The following is a 26,459-nucleotide window of genomic DNA, read 5'->3' as shown; positions in this document are numbered from 1 at the left end:
GGTTGCAAGTAACAAAAACCTTTTCAATCTAGTTGATTTGGAAAATGGAGGATCGTCATAAGGATACTCAGAAAACTCAAAAGTAAGATGTGGCTGGATTATGAGACTCATCTCTGAATTGTCTTTCTGTTGGCTTCCTTCTGCTCTCTCCCTACAGACCACTCTCCTCAGCATCCAAGCCTACGTCACAGTGCAGTGTTGCCCATTCCAGATCCTCACCTCCTCCACCTCAGGGATCTGCAAGATCGAGGCTGGAACCTCTTGGTCTCCATTCCAAGTTCCCAGTCAAGGCACAGATTGACTCAGTGTGGCTCAGGTGCCCATGCCTGACTTAATCAACCATAGCCAGGACTGGGCCATGCTGCCCAGACATGGCTCCCAGGAGCCTGCCATGGAGCAACATGGGTGGGAAGGTGGCCAGTTTCTAAGATGGGAATGGAGATGCTCAGCAGACAAAAAAAAATGTCCACTGTCAATTCCAGAAGGATTACACATCCAAATTCAAAAGCATTTACTTACGTGTGGTTGACTTATCAATTTTTTTCTTATTTATGTTTATCCGCATTTTCTCACTTCCCTACAATAAGCATGTAAAAGAAACCAGCAGGACTTAGCTGTGCCGTTTACCTCACCTGGGCTGTGTGACCTCACCTCGTTCAACCTCTGTTCCCTCATCTCTAAAAATGAGCATCTTCCTCCCTATTTCAGCAGGTTGCAGGAAGGATTCAAGGGGATAAATGATGTCACCAGCTTGACATTCTATAGACTGGGAGGTGTTTATATGTTTGTGTTTATATGCTGAATATGTGTTTCTCTTGTCTCCCCTGCTTGACTGTTAGCCCCCAAGGATCCAGCACCAATCTGTGTTTTCCCCTCAGTGTTTATACTGGATTGAAGTGTCCTCCCAAAATTCACGTCCACCCAGAACCTGTGAAGATGACCTTATTTGAAAATAGGTTCTTTGCCAATGTTTCCAAGTTAAAATGAGATCATACTGGATTACGGTGGGTCCAAAATCCAATGACCAGTGTCCTTATATATGGAGAGAGAGACCTAGAAACACAGACACACAGTAAAGAAGTCAGTCTAAGACAGAGGCAAAGACTGGACAGATGCTGCCACAAACCAAGGAATTCCTAGGGCCACCAGAAGCTGGAAGAGGGAAGGAAGGGTTCTCCCCCAGAGCTCTTGGAGGGGGCAGGGCCCTGTGAACACCTTGATTTTGGACTTTTAGCCTCCAGAACTGTGAGAAAATAAATTTCTGTTGTTTATAGTAATTTGCTAGGACATCCCTAGGAAACTAATAGAGTGCTTAACATAGTACCTTGCATATGAGCAATTCTCAGTAAGTATTTGAGTGAAAGAATGAATGAATGAGTGAGTGAATGAATTAGAAACAGAGTCTGACAGGCTTTAGCTAAATAGCTGTGCCAGCCTTTTTGGCAACCACAGGTAATGTTCGATGACATCTCCCAATCCTGATTCATTCATTCATTCATTCATTCATCATCTATCATTCATATTTATTGAGTTCCTGATTTGAGCCAGATACTAGGCACTGGATAGCAATCCTATTTTAACTGGAGCGAGGATTTGGGAACTGGTCTCTGTTCCCAATCTCCACCTCCCCACACACCTGTATTTTGATCGATGACTCCCCAGAAGCCACCCAACCATGCTCATACAATAAAAGGAGAAAGAAAATTTAATAAGATTCCAAATTGCCTTCCCTTGAATTCAAATTGCCTCATATATTATGTTCACTATAACTACTGTAGTCCCTATTTTTTCTCAATCCCCCCCTTCTTTTCTAATATAGGACAAGTTCTTGTGTTAATGAATTCTAGATTTTCATTTAATAAATGTTGCGTAGGAAGCTTCATTATTTGCAACTTCATCAATCTAAAGCAGACACATAAATGCCCCCTTTCTAAGTCCCTGGGATCAATAGAGCATGATTCTCACGTACTTGGGCCCTACGCACTGCCACCAAGAAGAATTCAGTAATTGAAACGACCTTATAAATCAATACAGCCAAATTGAAAACTCCAAGAGAACTCCACATCATTCACTGAGGTGCTTGTTAAGACTTCTCTTTACTTTCAGAGGGAAAAAAGAAACAACACTGGGAAAAGGGTGGAGGAGGGAGAAAGAAAACGGATATTTCTATTTAATTCTAATCACTTTGCAGAGCTGGTGGAGCTTCTACTTAGCATGTGGACTTAATTTAGTTTTGATTAGTCGTCCTGATTATTATTATTTTTTTTGTCTTTGCCTCTATTCCAACATAAGGTCTCTCCCCTCCAGACCACATAGGGATGGTTGTCGAGTCTTCCTCAGGGAGAAGAAGACAGAATTCCAATGTACACCCATTAAGCCTGCCATATTACAGGTACTCAGTAAGTGTTGTGGATTTCGGTTGAATTGCATTGAACCAAGTGACCACTACCCTAGAATCTTTGAAGAATGGAAATAGGATAGAACCCCTTTCTCTCTGTTCCCCTACACACTTCCCTTGCCTGACAATTCTCTACAATGGCTACAAGAGTTTAACAAAATTTATGTTGAATATTCACAGTGCAGTTGGGGTTGTTTTCTTTTTTCCCCCCATTTGCTTCCTGATTGCAATAATAAAATCAGCTTTGGTAGTTGTAAATTGCCCATCTTGCAGGGAGAGGAATAATATGTCAGTTGATGTCAGCACCTAGATGTTTGGGTGTTTCAGAGATGCTTCGAATGCAACCTGCACAAACCTGAATTAATCATCTGCATCTCCACTCTGGATCCCCCACCCCAATGTGCTTCCCTTCCTGTATCCATGCATACATTTATCCACAGAGTTGAATAGTTCCTCTGCCTCCCCTTACATCCAATCCCTGGCCAAGTGCCCCTCTCCACTCTCCTTCCTAAATATCTCTGGACTCTTTCCATCTCGGTTACCAGCTCGACGCCACATCAGCCCCAGGGATCTTCCTAAACCGCATATCTGATTATGTTGCATGCCTATTTTAAAATCCTTCTATAGCTTTCCATTGATTTTGAATTAAGGATAAATTCTTCACACTTCATAAAGTGAAAAAAGGTCTGGCCCCCATCCATCTTTTCTGCCTCGTGTTGTTCCACAACCCCTCCCCCAAATCTTGCTCGCTCCGCTGCAGCCTCACTGGCCTTCTGTTTCTCAGACAGCTCTTTCCTGCCTCAGAGACTTTGCACTTGCTGTTCCCTATACCTGAAAAGCCCTTCCTTCCACGCTTCTACTTACTAAGTCCTACTCTTCCTTTGAGTCTCTGTTTCATTGTCCCCTCCTCAAAGAGTTCATTATATGTTCTCGAAGATCCCTTTTTATTTTTTTGTAACACTTATCACAAGTATAAGTACATAACTTTGTGCAGGACCATCTGGGACCCATTCCTTCTTCTAGCACCAGATCCTGCCCCCTGCCCACTGTGATTGATGGCTCTTGAGATGGGCATTTGATGCAACCTGAGCCATTCAGAACCTCCTCTGGGGTTTTCTCTCTGGAGCTGGAGGATAAGAACCCTTCTCCTCTGGTTGTGCAGCTCCCCTTTTATGAAATTTCTTTTTCACCCATTTCCACAAAGATTTTGGAGGGAGCAGCCATATTATAACATGACCCTGCCTCTGATTATGGTTGATGAAACTGGCTGAAATCTGATCCAAGAAAGACTAATCAGTCTTGTAGTGGTTTAACTATATATCTACAAGTTCTTGATACTCCTTCAAAGGGTGAAGGCTAATCTCCATCCCCTTGAATGTGGGCTGGACTTAGTGCCTTGCTTTTAATGAATCGAACAAAGGTATGTGACTTCTAAGACTGGTCATAAAAAAGATAGTTTCTGCCTAATGCATGATAGTGTCTATACTATGTGACTTTAGACAAGCCACTTAATCTTTCTGTCTTAGTTTCTCTTAAATAGGAATTAGAAGACCTTCTCAACAGAGTTGTTATAATTATTAAATTCAATGATATCTATAAAGCACAATGTTCTACCACATGGAAATCTATCAAGATCTTTACTGCTACAAGTACATAAAACTCATCTCAACCTGTAATATATAGTTGGAAATCTCAAGGCCCACTCTTGATCTCTAATTATCTTGGTCCTTACTTCTTCATTGTGGTTGACTTCACCCACAAAAAGGTTTTCTTTATAAAAGCAATATAGTTGCAGCAGTTCCAGACTTCTTATCTAAAACCCATACAATCCACTAAAGAGGATTATCTTCCTTCCAAAATCACAAGCAAGAGTCCTGACATTCACTCTGATTGGACTGACTTAATTCACTTGCCTACCCCTGAACTAACCAGTGTCCAAGGAAATGGAATGTGCTGATTGACTTAAGCCAATCAAAATCCATCCCCAGTAGTTGGCGCTGGAGTCAGTCTCCCAGGAGCAAAAGGAAAGTGGAATGAAAATCAGGTACTGTAGGAAATAGGGTAAGAGGGAATGGATGCTGTAGGCCAGGGTCAACTGGCATGCCAAATTCAGCCCTCTGCCTGTTTTTATAAAGTTTTATTGGAACACACCCATACTCATTGATCTACACTGTCTAAGGCTGCTTTTGTGTTACAACAGGGGGTTTGAGCAGTTGTCACAGAGATCATACGGCCTACAAAATCTAAAATATTTACTCTCAGATTCTTCACAGAAAAATCTTCAGACCCCTGCGTGTAGGCAAACACACAAATTCCATTGCAATAGTACTCAAAAATACATTTCTTTCGCTCCCTCTATCCCTTCTCTATTGAGTGACACCATGACAAACCAGCAGAGCAGGCATCTGTATGCAGAAGAATCTTCCCAGGGTCTATCAACTCCCACTCCATTGCCAATAACTAAACACAAAGCCTGTGAATTCACATCAGGCAGAGGATTGGGTTGGGAAGAGCTTTCACGGCTACTGGAGCATATGGGCTCTGACTCCATTACCCACTGCAGAACTTCACCATTCAGAGATCAATGACATGCAGGCTAGATGATGTTAGCAGTCCAGGGGTTGCGGATACCGATTTTTCCTCTGTGATAAATGGGGAGCAATCTCCAGGCGCTCTAGCCTGGAAGACAGCCCTAGTTAAATTACTTTATTGCCCAGCTGAGAGATGGCCAGCTTGGAGAAAATGTACTAAGGCAGCATGCTAACTAGAGTGAGCATCAGCACACAGCCGGCCCGCCCCCCACCCTTCCTCAGAGCAATTCACTCTCCCTCCTCCTTCCCATCGAAGAGCAGAACTCCACCCTGGGGTTGACCTATGGAAGCCATGCTCCCTGCCACTTCCATTGTAAAGAAGACCGGGGGTCTGCTGCAATATGCTAACCTTACATGCACATGTCCAGCAGTATCATTGCTTGCAAGCTTGTCAAGTGGCAGAGAATTTGTACATGATGGTGTTCTTGCAGATACTTGAAATGCCGGTATATCAAGCTTAAAAAAAAAAAACACTAGTGAGCAGCTAAGAGCACAGGCAATGGAAAGAGGAAGGACAGGGTTCAAATCCTAGCTCTTCAATTCTCTACTTATCATGGGCACGTGTCTCGGTTTTAGATTCCTTAGAAACTTACTCTGAGACAAGGGTTCTAATGCAAGTAGCTGATTTAGAAAGCAACCTCTTGAAGCACCAGCAAGGGACTTAGGAAGAAAAGGAGCCAATGCAGGGTGTGTATAAGGAAGTTATCAAGGTAGCTGAATTCTGTCGGGAACCTCTAGGAGCCAATGTTGAATACTGCCCCCGTGATAACTCATCCAAGGGCAAGGGAGCTGGGGTATTTATACATCAACTCCTGTGTCACTGTTCAAGGGCTGCCCCCAAAGGCATTATCTCCCTGGCACATCTGGCCTGCTGAGCATGGGGACCTTGGTGGTCACTGAGAGCATTCTCAAAGGCAAAAAACTGCAGATTTGCAGGGTTAGAAGTCCAGCCCATGGACCCTGAAATAGTAAGACCCAAGCAAGTAAGTGCGGAGGGGTACCAACAACATATGCTATACAGCAAGTAACCTAATCTCTCTGAGATTCATTTTCCTCATCTATAAAATATAATAATGTCTAATATTGTGGGGTTGCTTTGAGGGTAAAGACAATATTATAAGTTAAAATATTCAACAAAGTGCCTGGCACTAGTACGACTCTATAACTGATAGCTCTATTTAAAAGACCCGGCTTGCAAAACCAAATATGCAATGAATGCCATGCTCATTTTTTTTCTATTACTAGAAACTATTTTTTCCCTAATGAACTTTTTTTTTTAACTAAGTTTATTGGGGTAACATTGGTTAATACAAACATATAATTTTCAGGTGTACATTATCATTTTACATCTGCATATTCTATTGTGTGTTCACCACCCAAAGTCGTTTCCTTCAGCTACCATATATTTGATCCCCTTTACCCACTTCATTCTCCCCCTACCCCTATAATTGATTTACCCTGCCATGCTCATTTTTTTAAAACAACTCTGAGCCCCCAAACTACAGAGTTGGCAAGGAATTCAATCTCCACATTTTGGGGTGGTTCTTCCACTTCTTTAAGGTCACACTGGAATCTTAGAAGCTTAATATGGGACTCGGGTAACAGGGATAGGCCTCTGGTCTTAAATCTCCCATGTATTCACTGGTGGGTGACCATCTAACTCTACAGAATCTTTTAAGTTTGGACATAGGAATCTTTGTAGAGGCTGAGAGCCCCAATATCCAGGGTCCAATGTACCCTGCCATTTCCCACTTCCCCATCCCAGCACCAGTGGGGCTCCATCCATCTCCCCAGGATCCTGTGAAGGGGTGGATCATAGTACCTGCAGTCTTCCAACCAATTTCCTTCTGGTATTGAGGAATCTCCCCCCACTCTCACTGCTTCTGCCTTTTCCCTGATCCTCAAAGTCACCCATCTCCCTATCTTCCCCTCTGAGACATCAGCCAAGGTTGCAAACTGAAGGACAAACAGAATGGACCAAGTTCCCTCCTCGAGACTATAGAATGCCTCTCGGAAAGGGGCTCTGAGCATCTGGGCTGCCAGAATCACCTAGGTACACATCATTAACCTTTGAATGGTGATGTTCGGTAATAGGCAAAGGAATTAGAGCCCTGCACTCTCCTACAGCATCCCTGGAAACTTTTATCAACCCAGTCCTCTGCCAGATATGAATTCACAGGCTTTATATGTAGGTCACTGGCTACAGAGTTGGTTTCGACTCTCCCTGGGAGAATCCGTCCTGCAGATGACTGTGGTTCCAGTTTGTCATGATGTCTAACAAGACAGAAAAGGGAAGAGAAAGGGAAACAAACATTAATTGAGTACCAAAATGGTGGACATCACATGTCTGCCTACCTAGTGGCCATTCTCTTTTCCCCTTCTCTAATAGGATCCAGTACAGAGGAGAATTTATAAATAACTCCCAATAATTCTGATTCTTTTCCTGTGGCAAAACAAAACACAAATTAATATCTCAATGAATTATCCTGACACATAAAATTTTGTGCTAAATCAACTATCATCTCATACAAAAGTCTAATATAAGTAGCAAGAACCAATGATCTAGCAGAAAAAGAATGCAAGGGGAGCCAAAACTATAAATTCTATTCATTTGGGATTTGATTTTTTTTTCTATGAATTGGAAACAGGTTAATTTCTGTAGAGGAGAGTATATAATCTACAATAAGTGCTCAATGCATGTTCAGCCCAGCAGAGAAGATATGACATTCTAAAGACACATCCATGCTTTGAGAAAGAGTTGTGTTGTTTCTCTGGGAGTGGCCAGTTGTCTGGCTTCTCAAAACAAACAAAGTCATTTCTTTTCTCCAGGGACTGGGAGAATGGTCCAGGAAAATATCACCTTGCCTCATCTCCATTGAAGGCATGAAAGGCTTGAATTTTTAATACATATAATTTGTATCTATTGGGGGCTTTTAGCATTTCAAAATGGTTTCACCCCAGTTGCTATATTATGCAAGATTTTGCAAGTGTCAGAAACCCATCTCATAGTGATTAAGCCTAAAAGGAAATTTACTGACTGGTATAACTTGGAAGTTCAAGTGCAGCTTGATTCAGGTACTCACAAGACAGCATCAAGATTTGGTCTTTCTCTCTCTCTGTCTCTCTGTCTCTCTGTCTCTCTGTCTCTCTGTCTCTCTGTCTCTCTCTCTCTCTCTCTCTCTCTCTCTCTCTCTCTCTCTCTCTCTCTCTATATATATATATATATATATATATATATATATATATATCTGTGTTGACTGCATTCTCAGGGAGGTGTTGCCCCTACCTGACTGACAGCAATTTCTTGCTCACATCCCAGCAGCTAGGGACCCCAGCAAAAAAAAGAATGCCTCTATGTCAGTATCTCTCTTGGAAGTCCTGGAATTCACTCTGATTGGACCACTTCTGGAGTCATGTGAGTTACCTGAACCAATCATTGTGTCGGGGATGCAATAACTGTTCTGATTGGCCAGACCTAATGTTGCCTATCCAGGGAGCCTGGAATGGGGCTAATCTAACCCCCACTGACTCGGAGCAGGGATGGCTCCCTACAATAAAACAGAGTGATGTTACCAGAAGAGGGGAAATGTATTCCAGGCATGCATGCATAGCTGATGCTCCTGCAGGATCCCCAGCTGTCATCTGATTCTCAAGGGGATCTATGATCCCAACAATAGTCATTTGGTTTTTTCACTCTTTTTAATGTCAAAGTCATACACACTCATTGTAATAATTACTTTTATTTTATAGATAAAGAAACTGAGGTTCAGAACAGTCGAGTAATACCCAAACTTTTAGTCTGTCTGATTCTAAAGTAGGGGGATCCTTAAGCAGCTGAGTGGATCTCATCACTGTCTTTTCTTTTCTTACAGTCCCAGGGGTCATTTTTAGGATTGTCCAAACCCTTCTACTGTAGTAGTCCCCTCTTATCCACAGTTTCAGTTACCTGCAGTCAACCATGGTCTGAAAATATTAAACGGAAAGTCCCAGAAATAAACAATTCGCAAGTTCTAAATTGCACATCATTCTGAGTAGCATGATGAAATCTCATGCTGTCCTGCTCCATCCCACCTGAGACGTGAATCATTCCTTTATCCAGCATATCCATGCTGTATATGCTACCCACCTGTTACTCAGTAGCTGTCCTGGTTATCAGATTGGTTAGAGGGGTGGAGAGAAAGAAACCATATTCACATAACTTTTATTTCAGCATATTGTTATAATTATTCTATTTGATTATTAGTTATTATAGTTAATCTTTTACTGTGCCTAATTTATAAATTAAACTTTATTATAGGTATATATGTGTAGGAAAAAACATAATATATATAAGGTTTGATACTATCCACAGTTTCTGGCATCCACTGGGGTCTCAAAACATATCCCCCACAGATAAAGGGATGACTACTGTATACATAAAGCAAAGGAACCAGAGTTCCTCACTCCTCACTCCCACATCCCAGGGAAAGAAAACTTCAGCAGCCCATTTGCAGCCACCTGGAAGGAGAACTGATCACTGAGCCAGTAATTCTGTGTTGGATAACAGAGTCACCTGGGCACTTGTTAAAAAGATGGAACCCACAAATGAACAGGACAAACAAACAGATTCGTGGACATGGACTATAGACTAGTGGTTACCAGAGGGTAGGGGATGGGGAGGAGGGCAGGTAGAGATGAAGTCAGCAACAAATATATATAGGGGAGGTGAAGTGGGCAAGTAAAATAAATATATGGTAGCTAAAGGATTTGTAGATAAACACACAATAGAATATACAGATGTCAAATTATAATGTATACCTGAAAGTTATATAATTGTATTAACTAATGTTACCCCAATAAACTTAAAAAAAAAAAAGTGGATCGCTGAGCTCTCTTTCACACACCTGTGAAGTCGTAATCTGCCAGACTGTGTCACCCAGCCTCCAGGATGGTCCCCAATGATTCCTGCCTCCCAGTATATCCCTGGTATCTGCACCCTTGTATATATAGTCCCCTTCCACCATGAATAGGCCTGACCAATTGTCTTAGGCAGGTCAGGCTGCTCTATCAAAAATATCATAGACTGGGTGACTTAAACAACAAATATTTTTTTTTTCACAGTTCTAGAGGCCAGGAAGTCCAAGATCAAGGTGCCAGGTCTCATTTCCTGGTTCATAGATGGCTATCTTTTTGCTGTGTCTTCACAGAGCAGAAAAGGGTAAGGGAGTCGTCTGGGGTTTCTTTTATGTGGGTACTAATCCCATTCATGAGGGCTCCACCCTCATGACCTAATCACTTCCCTAAGGCCCCACCTTCTAACATCATCACCCTCTGGCCCTCAATCCCCAACTTCAGTGAGCAAATGCTAGGATGAGAACACACACCCCATCTCTCAAGAGCAAACAAGAACATTCGGGGCTGGAGCAAGCTAACTCCAAGTTTGGAAACAGATTTTTCTCCAGCTCTGCAGGGGCACATTCTGCCAACACACACAGTTTGCATTAGGTTCTCTTTAGAATACTTAACAGCTCCATCTGCAACTTCGGCATTTGGGCTTTCAGAGCTTCCCCAAGAACTGCGAATAGATCATTTTTCTTATTTTCTGCATATCTAGTGCTCACACCCAGAATCGAGGGATGATCTTTCTCAAAGGTAAATTCCAGTCTCCTTCGGGAAAGCAGAAAATGCATGGAATGTATTAAATGAGGGTTTTCAAGCTTTGCAAAAAAAAAAAAGTGCAAGTTGACTCTACTCCAGGAACCCTGTTAAATGTGAATTTATATTTTTCATTTATCGACAATATTTACTGAGCATCTAATACATGCCAGACAGTCTTCTAGGCACTGAGGACACAGGGGTGGAGAAAGCAAGCCAGGACTGTATAGGGATTGCACTCTAGTGTATATATGCACAGAAAAAAAGCCTAAGAATATTTAATGGTTATCCTGAGGACTGTGATAATGACGGATTTTTATTTTTTTATATTTTGTTGATTGAAAATTTTCTATTTAGAAAAATATCATGGTTTAGAAGAAGATTTGTAATTGTGGCTGTATGCTCACAATATATTTATTGCTACATGAAAAGAACTGACTATAGAAGAATGTGCAAAGTATGCTGTTTTTGATAAATATATGTATGGGGAGATGTGCGTGATGCTAGTGGTAACTTTTGACTGGAGAAATTATGGAGGAATTTGTTATTTAATGTTTTTTGTGCCTTTCTGTGTTTTCCAGGTGTTATGCATCAGACACATAACCTTTATAAATAGGGAGAAAATGTGATTTAATAACCGGAACTGTTACCTAGCCCTAAGTTATTCTATCTGTTGGCCTATTAGAATACCAGAAATTTCTCTATTAGAGTCGTTCATTTGAGTAAACATTGTGTGCATGGAGGCTCCAGTTGAAACACTAAAGAGGAATAACAGACTGGTCTTTCATCATCTGTGAAATAGAAATGTAAACAAGGGAATCCAAAATTGAACGGTTGCATTGGAGAGAGGGGCATCCTCCTGGCTCAGTGCACATGAACAGAGAGGGAAGGTGATGGGGGCGTCCAGATCAGTGAGAGAAAGTGGGAAGGTGGCAACTAACAGAGAGGTGGGAAAAGGGAAGACCCCCATCCATGCCCCTCCACCTACCCTGCCACTCCAATGCCCAGGAATCATCCTGGAGGCCAAGTCAAAGTTGTTGAAGACTAATGAACATGTTAGCTGAAAGGGAAAGGAACCCTATCTGTAAGAGGTTCTGTCCAGAGAGAACAACCCTTCCCAAGTTTCAGAAGCTCCATGTGGGCTAACATCACTCTCCCCATCAGAGCCGCCAGAGCTGAATGTCACAGCAGCACCCAAGGACTCACTCACCTCGTCTCTCTCACTGTAGCATCCGCACGTTTTCATCCATTGCCCTGTTTTGTACCATCTGACAGAAGATCAGAGTATCCTCAGAACCACGGTGAGGCAGCAGAGGGAGGGGACAGGCCAGCCTGCAAAGAGAGGAACACTTCCTGATAGAATCCTAGCACACTTCTATTTTACTATTTTCTACACTCTGGGTGTTCAATGGCGCCTGAACTCAAGTTATTCTCAAAGTCTCCTTCTGCCAGGACGCTATGATCGTGCATATTTAGGGGTGGAGGTGAGGGAGTCATTTAGACAACATCACTTAAGACAGTAGCAGAGACAAGACAATGACCCAGATCTCTGACATCACTTCACTCCAAGTGTCCATTACAGCTCATTCCTCCTGCCCTCCCATGAATCTGAGGCACAGTAATATTAATCATCATAGAAAGGTTAATATGAGAGAGAATTGGACCTAAATTGAGACAGACAAGTTCAAGTCTATCACCCTTACCCCAATCCAACCTGTCAGTAAGTTCTATTAGCTCTTCCTCCAAAATATATTGAGAATCCAAAGTAGACCAGGTCTACTTTGTTCGAGTGCCAAGTACATAGTAGGTGCTCAATAAATATCCGAGAACAAAAGAAGGGAGGAAGGTGGGAGGGAGAAAGAGAGAGAAAAGGAGACCCATGTGGGCTCCTCAGGGTAACATCTATGTCGTGGCACCAAAGACTCAAGAACCGGCTAACCAACAAGCCAGCAGACCCTTCCATTCAACTGAGGCCACCCTGGTCCAAGGTGCCAGGATTTCTGCAGCCACCTCCTCCCTGCTCTCCTTCCACTCTTGCTACTCCACTGGTGTTCCCATGAAGCAGCTGGAGTCCTCTCCTTAAAATACAAATTGGATCATGTGTCTCTCCCGGGTTTAGAGCCTCTAGCGAATGACTTCTAGACGCACTTAAAATAAAACCTCTCTTTCTCACTCTGATCTACAGGAGAACACATGATCTGTCTGCCCTTCAGACCTCGTCTCCTGCAGCACTCCCCTTACTAACCCTGACCTTCTTTCTGTTGCTGGAAAAGCTCCAGCTCTCCTCCCACCCCACCGCATGGTCTCTGCACTTGCTACACCCTCTCCCTGAAATCCTCAGCCCCCAAGTGTCTGCAGTCAGCTCCTTCTCCCGCTTCAGGTCTCAATTCAGATGTCACTTCTTCCAAAAGGTCCTCCCTGGGTCCATCTAAAAATCCCCTAGTCATTCCCATCTCATTAGCTGTGTTACTCTTTCAGAGAAATTACCACTATCTGGAATTAACATGGTCACCTATCTATTTATTCATTGATTTTCTGTCTTCCCAGACCATGATACACACACTACCGGGGCAGGGACCAGGTCTCTTTTGTTCACATGCCAAGTACATAGTAGGTGCTCAATAAATATCTGAGATGAAAATAAAGGAGGAGGGTGGAACAGGAAGAAAGAGAAAGGGAGACCCCTGTGGGCTCCTCAGGGTAACATCTGTGCCACGGCACCTAACACTCAAGTGAGAGTTGGCTAACAAGCCAGCAGACCCTGAAGCCAGTCCCACCCCTCTGTCAATGCCACCACAGTTGGGTGTTGTTTGTCACTTGGCATGGGCCCGCAGTGAATCTGGTCATGGTGTGTCCAGAAGAGCCAGGGCCTCTAATAAGGTGTATGAGGACTCACCAGCCATTTTCTCTTTGAAGCTTATAATGCCGTTGTGAATATTTCTCTTTGAGTTGGGTTTGTGGCTCCTACCTGACTCTCATTATCTGGCATAATAGTAAGACTGAGAAAAATAGCCGACACCTACAGAATTCTGTCTCCCAGGGATGGGCCCTGTACTAAAATGCTTTCTGTGTCCCATACTGATGGTCGCCCTGTGAGGGATGTACCATCATCGTTCCTGTTTTACAGATGAAGAAACCAAGGTTCAGAGGTCCCAAGGTCACAGAGCTCCTCAGTGACTATGCTGAGATTCAGAGTCAGGCAGGTTGAGTGCAGAGTCGGTGTTTTTAATCAATGCACAGGATTTCTCCTGGCACTGAGGATGCCATGAGGGGAGTGAAGTCTCCAAGAAGCCTACCTGCTGTTTTCTGCCTTGATTTTCTTGACCAAGGAGGTCCTGGGGGGTACATGGGTGGCCAGATCACAGGCTGGGAAGTCCACAGTGAGCTGGGGAGAGGATCAGTCCCACCCTGTGCCAAAACCCTTTTCCCCTTGCTCTGCAAAAGAACAGGAGTCTAGGTCCAACCAACCATGGCTGGTTCTCCCAAATCCCACTTTCTCCCTCAGGTAAGGAGAAAGCAATATTGATTCTGCAGGCTCCCATGATGGTAAATTTGCCCCTGTCAGGCTGGCTCTGCCAGCTGAGGAAAAAACAAACCACTCCAAGCACCTAAATCTAATAAACCTGGGAGAGATGGCAGCAGAGATTGCTGCTGAGAGGGAGGGCAGGGGCCAGGAGAGATTTATGGGGTACCAGCAGGAGAGAAATGGGGATGGTTGAGCCCATTCTTCCGTCAACCCCAGATTTATACACTCCAGGCCTAGTTCACTGTCCCCACAGGACCTTGGGGAACTTTCGACCTCTCCTCCTAGCCTTAGGGAGGTTTATCACACACGGAGAGGAGTTAAGTGTCAGTGTATCATTGTGGGTGTGCCTGTGTGTGCTTGGGTATGTGTGTGTGAATTGTGTGTCTTTGTATACACAACTTCAATGTGTTTGTATATCTTTGTGTATGCGTGCAGTTTTGTCTTTGTCTTTGACTACATCTTTTAGATATGTGATATCAATATTCCTTTCAAATAGCCTTTAGGGAGTTCACCACAAGATCCACATCCCCCTTCCCTACTGAATGTCATCAAACCTCATTTTTATTTCCCAGATGTAAGGTACCTTCTCCCCTGCTGACCACAGAAAAAATCTTGGCAGTGGTCTTAGGTTATATTCAGGGATAAATGAAGATTTGTAATTGTGATATGCTAAGATGAAATGGTGGCCCCAAGCTCCTAACTGATGAATACTCCCCATTCTTGCAAGTCGGTTCTTATTTATAGCAAATGTTTTTAAATTCTGTGTCTGTAATCATTTTTTTTGCAATATGTGCAGCTCTTATATTTTTTTCTTCCTCTGCTTTCATGAACCGGAAGCTATACAATGAGATGGCAACATCACGAAAATCAAAGCAGCCTGAGTCCTCGAGTCATTGCATGGAGGACCACCACCCTAGACAGTCTGACCCTCATCAGAATTTGCGTAGGAGAAATAAAGCTTTGCTGTATTAAGCCACAAAGATTTCTGGGTTTGCTTCTTACTGCAGCATTAGTGGATTTATCCTGACTAATAAAATACCTAAATCATCTTATATATCCCAGGTGGTAGACACAAAAAGACATTGGAATACATTGGACTTGACTATTTCTAAGATCCTATGCATCTCTGAGATGTGCAGATCCTAACCTCTTATGATTCTTTCCCCAGACCACACCACTGGAGTCTCTATAAAGATAAAATCTTACCTTGACATCGCCACCCAATCCACCAAAGTGTAAGGAGATACATCTAAAGATGCCATCAGGCCCTCCCCGAATGGCAAAGCACAAAACAGAACTTTTCGCTGTGACCATGAGCCTTCTATATTTACCACCCACCTTAGGACTCAACCAACTGCATGTCACCCTATGCTGGGCAACTGTTCCAAAATTAACCCAACCCGAACCCCTTCTCTCCAACATGTCTTTCTATGATCCAAAATCCTCTTGACTAAGGAAGCCACTTTGAAATTAACCATAGCAGAGCCCCAGAAATGCCCTTGGCTTCAAGCAAGCTGAGTGCCTTGAGGGGTTTATCCTGGTTCTTTTCCAGCTGAACTGGACTCATAAACAACTGGAGTGTCAGCCACCTGTGTTCAAATCCCAGCTCTGGCATTTCTAGTGGGACAAACTGGGACAAACTACTTAGCCCCTCTGGGCCTCATGTTCCTCACCTGTAAAATATGGATAGTAATAGTTCCTACCATAGGATTGTCCTGAGAATATATAGAACATAAAACTATTTCCCCAAGGTTATATGAGAGCAGACCTCATGCAAGCAGAATGGAGAGGTGCACCTGTATTCAATTTTTTCCTTCCAGATCTAGCAAAGTATCAATTCTCTTGCCATTGGAATCACTGATTTACGTAAGGGTACTGCATCCAGAAATAAACTTGACCTGAGAGAATAGCCCTTCAACCCACTATTGATCTCTAGATCAGACTGGTTTCTCAGGTGTGTCATTGTTGTCAGGGATGGGAGGAAATGGGACGGAGGACCAGTAGACTTTGAGGAGGAAGAGTAAGAGGAAAGTCAGTGCTTGGAAAAGTCCTGGCCAGGTATGGGAAGCCCCAAGCACTAAGAGACAGCATGAAAGTAATGTATGAATCTCTACTTGAGGTTCCTGTTTCTTCCTGAGTAGAATCCGTAGGATGTATTTAGGTCTAAAGTGGCTGTCACAAACTTTAAAGTGTGGTGGATTTGTGAGATATTATCATTGCCATGATCATTATGACATATCCTTCTCCTCATAAAAGACCTTACAAAACCACCCCCTCCCTCACTGCCCCCCACACCTTCTCCTTTTTTGGAGCCCATACTACATGGCTGGATAAATCAAAAACCAACACTCTTCAATTTCCAGGACTCTCCTGAAATCATTGTTTGTTTTCTAAGAGGGTGGCTTTTAATTCTTGTGTAGGTGAGAGCCTGGCTTTTATTCCCTCTCTCTGCTGTCATGGAAACCAGCGCACTGGAAACTTAGCATGGAAATAAGAACACGTTTTTCTTCTTTCACCAAGCAGAGGAAAGGCTGGGACAACTTCAGGGCGGGAGGAGAGACCTTACCCTTGTTTGTTCTCCCTTTATGAAGGCACAGCCTACCAGACGATGCCAACAGGGGGGATTTTCCGCAGAGCCCTGGAACTAACTTCAGAAGCGTGGAACGCTCCCTACAGGGTTAAAGGTTGAGCAAGGAGGCTGCACCTACTTCTCAGCTTCTACAGGAAGCAGAGTACTGAAGGTGGGGACTGCGCTGTGTTTAAGGTTGTGCCAGAACCACTGAGAGGAAATTTCAAGTATCATTTAGTTCACAGTTCCTCAAAATGTGCCCCAAAGGCCTTCATCAGAATCACTTGGAGCACCATTCCTTCGGACATCTGAACAATTCTCTTCAAGGCAGAGCCCTAATGCTTTAACACATTACCCCCAAATAATTCCAATACGCACTAAGGTTTGAAGCTAAATGATCTAGTGTCACACCCACATTTTTCCAGGTAGAGAAGACGGGCTAATACACGTGAAATACAAGTTTAAACAGAAAGTCGGATCCATAAGCCACATCTCCCAACTCCAAGATTTGTCTAAACCACCCAGCATTACTTCAGGTCATACCCCAAAACCCTACCCTAAGGACCTGTGCTGGTGGACCCTCAAGAGCACATGAGATGATCATGCCCTGGGTCACCTCTCTGAGAGTTTTCTTCCATGTTGCAAATTCTTCCTGGGAGAGGCAAATCATCTTACCACCATATTCATATCCCTGGAACCTAACACACAGATAGATACTCAATACATGTTGGCTGAATTAACTAATTAGTTCATGTGCTAATGAATGAATGAACCAGTGCTGCTCAACAATGGAGTACAATGTCTCTTAATGGAGCTATAAGAAAAACTCGCATTTATTGAGTAAATACCATATGTTGGTTACAGGGCTAAGAAACTGACATTTATTGGCTCATTAAATCTGCACAACAATCAGGTGAAATACAAACTATTATCACCCTCAATTCAAAGATGAAGAAATATGGCTTGAAGAGGCTTAGTAATTTACCCAGCGGGGCACACAGCTAGTGTGGCAGAGCTGGGATTCAAACCCAGGTGTGCTCAATACAAAGGCTGAGTTCCATCTCACCTTCTCTGGGTGTGTCTGGCCTCTGTGCACCAGGAAGAAAGTTAAACAAAATGACATCAGGCCCCTCTGGTCACTAGCCCAAGCCTCTGCTTAGGGATTACCAAAGAAAGGTTCGATTCATTCATTCATTCATTTCTTCATTCTGAAAACATTTGTTGGCCACCTAATATGTGTCAGGCCCAATTTTAGATACTGGGGTATAGTAGTGAAGACAGACAAGGTCCCTGTGCTAGTTGACAGAGACAACCAATAAGCAATGAACTAAAAAGTTGTATTACAATGTGAGGTAGTAATGCATGTTAACAAGGATAGTGTAAGATAAGGGGATGGACAGCAATAGGGCCTGTTAGGAAACAGCAAAGGGATCCACCGACACACAGCAGCCACGTCTACAGGGACCCCAAACAACTGGCTGAAAAATAACATGTCAGGCAACCCACTATTTTGCATCAAAACTTCACAACCTTGTGAGTGATTTCCTCCACTGGATTGATCTTACTTTTTCTTTTTTAACAGAATTGTCCATGTACAGATAGAAATAGAACCTGTGAGCCAGAGGCTAGGAATCCATTCCCTGGCCTGCACCTTTCTTCTGGTTAAGACAGTGAGGGTTGGCAGGAATGCCCGCTCAAGTCCCAAATAAGAACAGAGGCTTGTCCATTGACACTTGGATTAGCTGGAACCCTCTGGATAAAAGTAACAGAAGCCTTCTAAATCTAATGTTAGGAATAAAAGAGGACTCTGTTATAAGAATACAGAAGTGTTTCAAGGAACAGAGGCATGCCAGGACTCGGGAGAGACCTGAATGAACAGGCAGAAGGCTCTCAGGACATCTTCTTTACATCTGCCTCTCAGCTGTTTCTCTCTCTACATATGGTCCTCTCAGTGCATGTGACAGAAAATAAGACAGCTGCCTACACCTCCTGAGTTTTATGGTTTTGCTCAAAGGCATCCCTCTGACACTCTCATCCTTCCTAGTCTCAATCCCTAATTCCCAGGGAAAAGTCTCTAATTGGCCCATCTAGGACTAGAGAATTCTTCTTTGGCCAATCAGGTCTGGCCAGGAAAAGTGGAACTTCATTGAACAAATATGGCCACTGAGTACACATCCCAGGGATACTGTACATCAGAGGGGTGGGTAGTTTTCAGGGGGAAAAAAAGGGAATCAGTGCAAGCTGTGCAGAATTTCATAAACTCACCATGACAATGATATATCCTGGACCTTAAAAACAGAAAAAGTTTATACTCTGAGCACTGAACAATTTCGTCAAGGGAGAATTTGGGGTTCATGCGACATGGAAGCCGGTGATGGAGATGAGAGAGTTAAGCCAAACTCATGAACTTTGAAAAGCACCCAACTTCACTCAGTAGTCATTGAAATGGCCTCCATAAAGCTCTGAAGCAAAATTATAGATCATCACTTTAATTGAGTGAAATTGGCTATACATTAATATTCATGATTATTAGAGCAGCTAATTTTTCTCTTTATAGAAAGTGAGTGGGGAATCATTTCAGCTTCTACTTACTTTTCCTCTCTTAGATTTCTGCGGGGGACGTGAAAGACAATAAAAGACCTGGCACTTGGAATCAGCCATCAAACACTGGGTAATAATTAAGAATTTTTAATTGCCTTGACCTCTTAGAGGGGGCTGGAGAGAAGCATCTTATGAATATCAAAAACACACCCATGACCCTTTAGGATTGTCCCTTTTGGCTGGGTAAAAGCAGATGATCTAAATGAGAGAAGCATCCATTCCACTGCCCCATCAATCTACCAAGGACGATAATAACAGCAAAAATAACAATAATAATTGCCATCAGAACCCAAGCAGGATGAGGAGTGTATCTATACAAGGGTACAGCCCAGATTGGATAAGAACACAGGCAGGGTGACAAAGACATCCATGTAAGGTAGAGGGGGCAACAGTAATAGGAGAATTGTTTTATTGATCAGAAAATGAAATATATTGATAATGGCAGCCAGATATCTCACCATTGGAGAAGAGAGCTACAAATACAAAAAGAAAGAACACCAGAATGAACTCTATGGTGATGGATTAGAATCAGAGGTATCAATGTTATTTATGGTTTTCAACTACAGGAAAGAAATATAAATATATAGATATAAACATGTCTATATGTGTGTATACACATATATACACATACATCCACATGGATGCATGTAAACACATGTGCACACACACATACATATCCCCTAGCTTTGTTCACTGAGGGTCTCCCAATAGCAATAAACAAACCTAACACTAACGTATTTTTTCTAGATATCCTCCACTAAGTTGAATCAGGGCTCCTTTGAGAAATGATTGATTCCAGGGATGGCTCAGGGAAAGTACAAGATGAACCTGGAACATCTTGTGCCAGATAGCAAGGAAGAGCTCAAAGTACAATGGGGTCATATCAAGGGACACGGAAGGGAACTTGAAGTGGCTCTCACTAGCCAAAAAGAAGGGGATTTGAGCATCAAAATACATTGTAATAGTTTCGAATTGTAACCCACTAAATAAAATAGCAAAGAATGAGTTCATACTTATATAAATAAATGAGTAAAGTAAAAGTTTGATGATGATATTTACATAATTTCAAAGAATCTCTCCACAAAAATAAGTACTAACAAAATATTGTACAAAGAAGAAAAGAGTAACTTCACAGCAGAGAGGCTTGGCAGAAACCACCTTAGTCACATGATCAAAATGAACATCACCGGTAACGGGACAAACAGAAATTGCATGTCACCTGACAGGATTCAATGAGGAAACAGTATCACTCTTGTGCTATTTCTGCCAATGATGCATGACTTGAATCTGCTCATGATCTGATTCATATCATAAGGGAACTCTCCAACTGTGAAGAGAGACTAGATGGGGCAAGAAGACAAAATGTGGGGGCCAAAGAGCTAGTAAGTGGCAGAAGCAGTATCCCCCACTCTCTTGCTTCTTGTAATAGCCATTCTGGGTGCCCTCCCCCACCCTCTACACTTACCAAGTTGGGAACCCTGCCCCAACTTCCAACTGCCATGCCAGCTCCAGCTTTCTCTGCCTCCCCAGGGTGTACCTGGATTCGGACTGCCTACAGCCAAGAGACAGCATCCCTCAACTGACTGCTTGTCCAAGTTAGTGGATACATTCCACAGCTAGCTCAAGAAATATTGAGCAAAATGAGCCACTTCATAGCAGCGTTGGGGAGTCCATCTTTCATGTTAAGGTGGGGAGCATATGAAACCTGGGTTCTAACCCCAGTTCTGCCGCTTAGTGGGAGACAATGGTGAGGAGCATATAGGCTTCTTACACTGGAGCCAGTAAAAAAAAAAAGGGGGGGAGGAGGGGGAAAGAAAGAAAAAAACTTGTTTTTGTTTGAATATATTCCATTTTATATCTCCCCAACAGCTGAGACCAGCATTGTCTAACAAAACTTCCTGCCATGACGGAAGTGTCTATATCTGTGCTGTCCAGTACGCTAGCCACTAGCTGCATGTGGATACTGAGCACTTAAAACATGGCTGGTGTGGCTGAGGAACTGAAGTTTTCATTTTATTTCATTTTTATTGACTTGAAGGTAAATAATCACATGCGGCTATTAACTACAACATTGGACTGCACAGGTCTACACACTGGGACAAACACTAGGGCACATTCCCCCGGAATGAGAACCCTCACTCAGCTTCTGAGCTCTCCAAGGAAAAGGCAACCAGTGGGAGCAGCAAATCACACAAAGCTGACCTGACCTTTGCCACATGACCCTTGCCCTCTGGTCCCCGGGATGATCCACAGGGCTTCTCTTGCCTTTGTCCCATTGAAACAGTGCTGTTTCTTTACGAAGATGCACAATTATTTTAATGAGAACGTACAGTGCTAAATTGCATCTCTCTCTCTTTCTTGTCTCCTGACACAATTCTTTCCCTAATAAGATTTTCCCCAGCTAACCCATTTTCAAAGCAGCTGTTCTAAATAGCCATCTTCTGGTTGAGCCGTGACTTAAGCAAAGTGTAGGGGAAGGGAGAGCAGGAGGCACAAAGCCAGAGGGATTTAGGTCTGTTTTCTCAGCTCTTTGGGGATAGCCAGGTGATATAATCAAGCCAAAGACATTTCCCTGATGCCTGCTGCGAGGCCAGCTGACCAGCACCTGACGTGTTTGGTTGACAGCAGAAAGCACCCTGGTCATGGGAGAGGCATGCCTAGGCCCCTAACTTCTCTGGAGTAAACTTTCCTTTGTTCTTTTTGAAAAATGAAAACAGAGACTATTTCTTGAGAGAAGATGAGTGGAATTTATTCTCCAGTATGAGATTGTGGGAGGAACTTTGAGCATCTGACAGTTCTTCAAGTGTCAATTGTATAAGTTATTCTTTCCCTTATCCAATGATATCCATTCACAAGTCACGGCCTCTTTAGCTCCAGCAGGTAACTGAGTCCATTTCTTTCTCCCAGCCTCCACACGACTCAAGCCCAGCCACCACCATCTCTCACTCTGAGGATGGAGTAGTCTTCTCAAAGTTCTCCTTGCTTGCTTCCTGCCCCGTGACCCCCGTCTCACTTGGAGTAAAGGTAGCAGGTGGGAGAGGCCATGTTCTGATGCAGTAACAATCGATCCCAAAAAAGTTCATTACAATCAAGGATTATTTCTTGCTCACACTCCATTCAGCTAGGACATCGCTCCATGTCCCCACTTGCAAGATTCAACCACTACAGCAAACACTGATGGTTGTTCCTGACAGAAAATGCTACAGACAACCACTTCTCTGCCTCCAGACCAGCCAACCCACACTCCCCAGGTCCCCTGAATGCAGCAGGAGCTCATGTCCTCCCCTTTGGCCCTGTCTCCTCCTGGGGCGGGTTGTGACAAAGGTCAGGAGGCTGTAGAATCTCTAAGGGAGACAAATTACCATTTCTGTCAACCGCCTTTAAGCAGTTAATGTCAGGAGTAAAAAAAAAAACCACATAGGGACACACTCCCTCCCAATTTGGTACATAGTCTATCACCAATTTCCTTGGGCATCCACACCAAGAATGGCAAAATGGTGAGTCCTGAACAAACATTGATCAATTTGAGATTTTACTTTATAGTTCTCAGAATTACGAAAAGGCAGTGTACATTGGATAGGCCACCCTGATATTTTTATTGTTGAAATCATTTCACACCAGTAGCAGAGTCATCTGATAAACAGAAAGGAGAAATCTTTTCCTGGCTTGGTTAGTGCCTATTTTCACCCCTTACGGGCAATTTTCCTGGCCAAGAAAAAGGAGAGTAAAAAGGAGTCTTTCTTATTGTAAGCAGCCTGAGCAGAAGCGAGGGCCTGAAATTCCTGAGTTCCTCTCTGGTGCGGAGAACAGGACAGGGGTGGGAAGCTGCAGCCAAGGGCCAGGATTACCCATGGGGGCGCCAATCCCAGTTCAGCCAATTAATATCTTCATGTGACTTAGCTAAGCCTCAGTCTCCTCATGGGTAAAATGGAGGTACTAAGAAGGTCATTTGAGGATTGAATGGGAGGGTGAAAGTGCATGCAGTTGGCACTCGACATTATGAAGAGTTTTTGCGTTTGAGTGTTGCTTTGGCTCTTGAAGTCAGTGTCTTCCCCAATTTGTCTATAAGCCCACCACTGCCCTTCCTTCAGGGCCACCTCTGCTGGGAAGCCCTCCTTGACTTGATTTCCTTGGCCCATGAGGATCTTCCCTGCTTCAGAATCTCAGTACACTATTTAGGCCTCGACTATGAACTCCAGATAAGTCTTGTCTCCTCAGCAAGACCATTGTGTCTCTGGAGTTGACACCAAGCTCCAATTTCTTTGTGTCTCTTGCTATATCCAGCAGGGGCTGGACACATGGCTCAGCACCATCCCCTATACTCCATCCCCTATGATCAGTCTTCAGACCACCCTGAGAGAGCTTTTAAGTGCCAGTTAGGCCCTGCCACTACCTTTACTTGAAACCTTTCGGGGACCCATGCATTCCAACAGATAATGTCTAAGCCGTTAGCATTTAAGGCTGAACCCCCACACCTCTGGGACCCCACTCCTGCACTCCCTACCCTCTCACCCATGCCTCCAGCCAGACGGAGCACTCAGCCCTTGCAAATTGTCCAGACTCTGTCCCATCCTTGGCCACAAGCTGCTCTGCTTCCAAAACACCCACCCTCCTCCCCTCATTTCACCTTCCATTGCAGCTCTCCTCCTTTGGGTCATAACCCCCTTGAGAGAAGAGGCCTTGCCTGCCTCGTTTGTCCATGCCCCAAGAGCCTAGAACAGTGCCTGGCACAACAGTAGGCACCCAATTAACACTGAATGAATGAATGAATGAATGAATGAATATGTGGACTTCTCTTTGCTCCATTTTATGTAGGGAATGGGAATTATAAATCAAGCTCCCTGCCTGGCTGGCAAGAAGAGATGTAGCAAATGGAAATACCCTTACAGACATTCACTTCAGAAATTCACTATGGACCTCTGAGCCCAAGAGGGAGGGCAATGGAGACACTGCTCCCAGGAGGGCTCAGGGCCCTACTGAAGTCCAGAAGAAAAGAGGCAGCCACCAAGTATTGGCTGAACATGTGCCAAGCTGCTTGGGTTCAAATCCCAGCTCTCCCTTTTACTACCAGGTAACCTAACCTCTCTATGCTTCAGTTTTCCTTCCCTAAAATGGGGATTTAACCCCCCCTCAAAATAGCATCTGTCCTATTGGATTCTTGTGAAGACTAAATGAGACAATACATATAAAGCAGATAGCACAGTGCTTAGGACATAGTGAGGGCTATATCAATCTCAGATACTCTCATTACCATTATTTTTAATGCTATGAAGAGAACAAACTTCAGGTGAAGGGATAAAGAATGAGAAGAGAATGTGTTTAGCTAGGGCGATTGTGAAAAGCTTCATCAAAAATTCATTTCGGCTGAGAACTAAAGAACAAGAGAGAGCCAGGTGTGCATAAGAGCTGGGGGAAAGAGCATCCCAGGCTGAGGGGACAGCAAGTACAAAGGTCCTAAGGTAGGACGGAACCTGATGCCTCTGAAAAGTCCAAAGCAGAAAGCTGAGAGGGGCTGTGAATGCAGCAAGGTCACTCCCCCACCTCAGTGCCTTTGCACATGCAGTTTCTTCATGAAACACTTCCCCCTCCCTGTCTTCACCCTCACCTCCAGCCCAGCTCCTTTTGCCAACTACATTTACCAGCTCAGAAGTCACTTCCTTGCTGAAGCTTTCCTTGATTTCTCAGATGAGGTCGTACGTTGTTATTACACCTGTATTAGTATCTCAGGACTGCTGTAACGAATTACCACAAACCTGGTAGCTTCACTCTCTCACAGTTCTGGAGGGCAGAAGTCTGAAATCAGGGTGTCACTAGGGCCCTAATCCCTCTGGATACTCGAGGAGAGGATCCTTCCTTGCCTCTTACAGCTTTCGGTGGCTCCAGGTGTCTTTTGGCTTGTGCCTGCATCACTCCACTCTCTGTCTCTATCCTCACATGTTCTTCTCATCTTCTCTCTTATATAGATACTTGTCAATGGACTTCGGATCCACCTGAAAAATCCAGGATGCTCTCATCTCAAGGTCCTTAATTTAATTATATCTTCAAAGACCCTTATTTTCTAAATAAGGTCACATTCATATGTTCCAAGGGTTAGGACATGGACATATCTTTCTGGGAGCTGCCATTCAACCCATTCTACTTTTTCATATCATCTTGAACCCTTTCTTCACTCCCTTAAGCACGGTTTGCAATATTGTATTTATTTGTTAAGTCCTTTGGCAATGGCTATCTCCATAGGAAGCTGCAGGCAACAAGAGGGCAGATCCCATGTCTGCTCGGCTCACCACCATGCCCCCAGCACCCAGCACACAGTAGGTGCCTGGCATGTGTTTGTTGAACAAACGAACTGCTGAGCCCCAAGCTCCTGGAGGAGGATGCCTCTTGTCAAGGACGTGGGCCTCAAGCCTGAAATGTGTTCAAGACTTTACAGCCCCATAAATCCCATGGCTGGCGGCACGATTAGGACGAAGTCAAAATGCATGACATTTAATTTCCCAGTGCTCAGACTGCAGAGCCTCGTAAACTCACCCCCCTAAACCAATAACCATAAACTGATAAAACACCATGTGGTTTCCTGTTTCCCAGAAATTGTTCCTGGGCCCAGGGAAGAAGCCATGTTCCACTCCCACTAGATGTCACTTGAGCAATGTAATTAATGTTTGGTAGAACTCTTCCTAATAGCCTGGGCTCTTTGTGGCCATATCAATAACAATGACATGGACCCAGCCAGTCTGCTGCTGAGTGCAGGTCAAGAGGAAAGCTAGAGGAGAATCTCAGAAGCAGCTTTACACACATTACAGGGTAAAGAAACGTGGCTGTGGATTTATATGGTGCTTCAGGCTTTTCGTGGCACATCCTTACCCTTGATCTCACATGACCCTTACTTTGGGTCTATGAGAAGAGCAAAGCAAAGATTGCTCACTTTGTTTAATGGAAGAGAACGGTGAAGCCCAGAAAGGGAACTACCCAACTCATGCAGCTCATGAAAGCTCCAGGACCTGACCCCTGACCTCCTTTCACACCATTGGTGCTGATGGTCGGAAGGCCAGTATGACAGTAACTGTGCCTGAGCAGTAGCAGGAAGGAGCTAGATCAGGTTCAAGGAAGACCTCCTAGTGCATTCTACAGCACGCAACCATC

The sequence above is a fragment of the Pteropus medius genome, unplaced genomic scaffold, assembly GCF_902729225.1.
Source record: "Pteropus medius unplaced genomic scaffold, Ma_sr-lr_union100, whole genome shotgun sequence".
NCBI lineage: Eukaryota > Metazoa > Chordata > Mammalia > Chiroptera > Pteropodidae > Pteropus > Pteropus medius.
The sequence above is the reverse complement of the archived record's forward strand: the minus strand, read 5'-3'. Positions refer to the sequence as shown.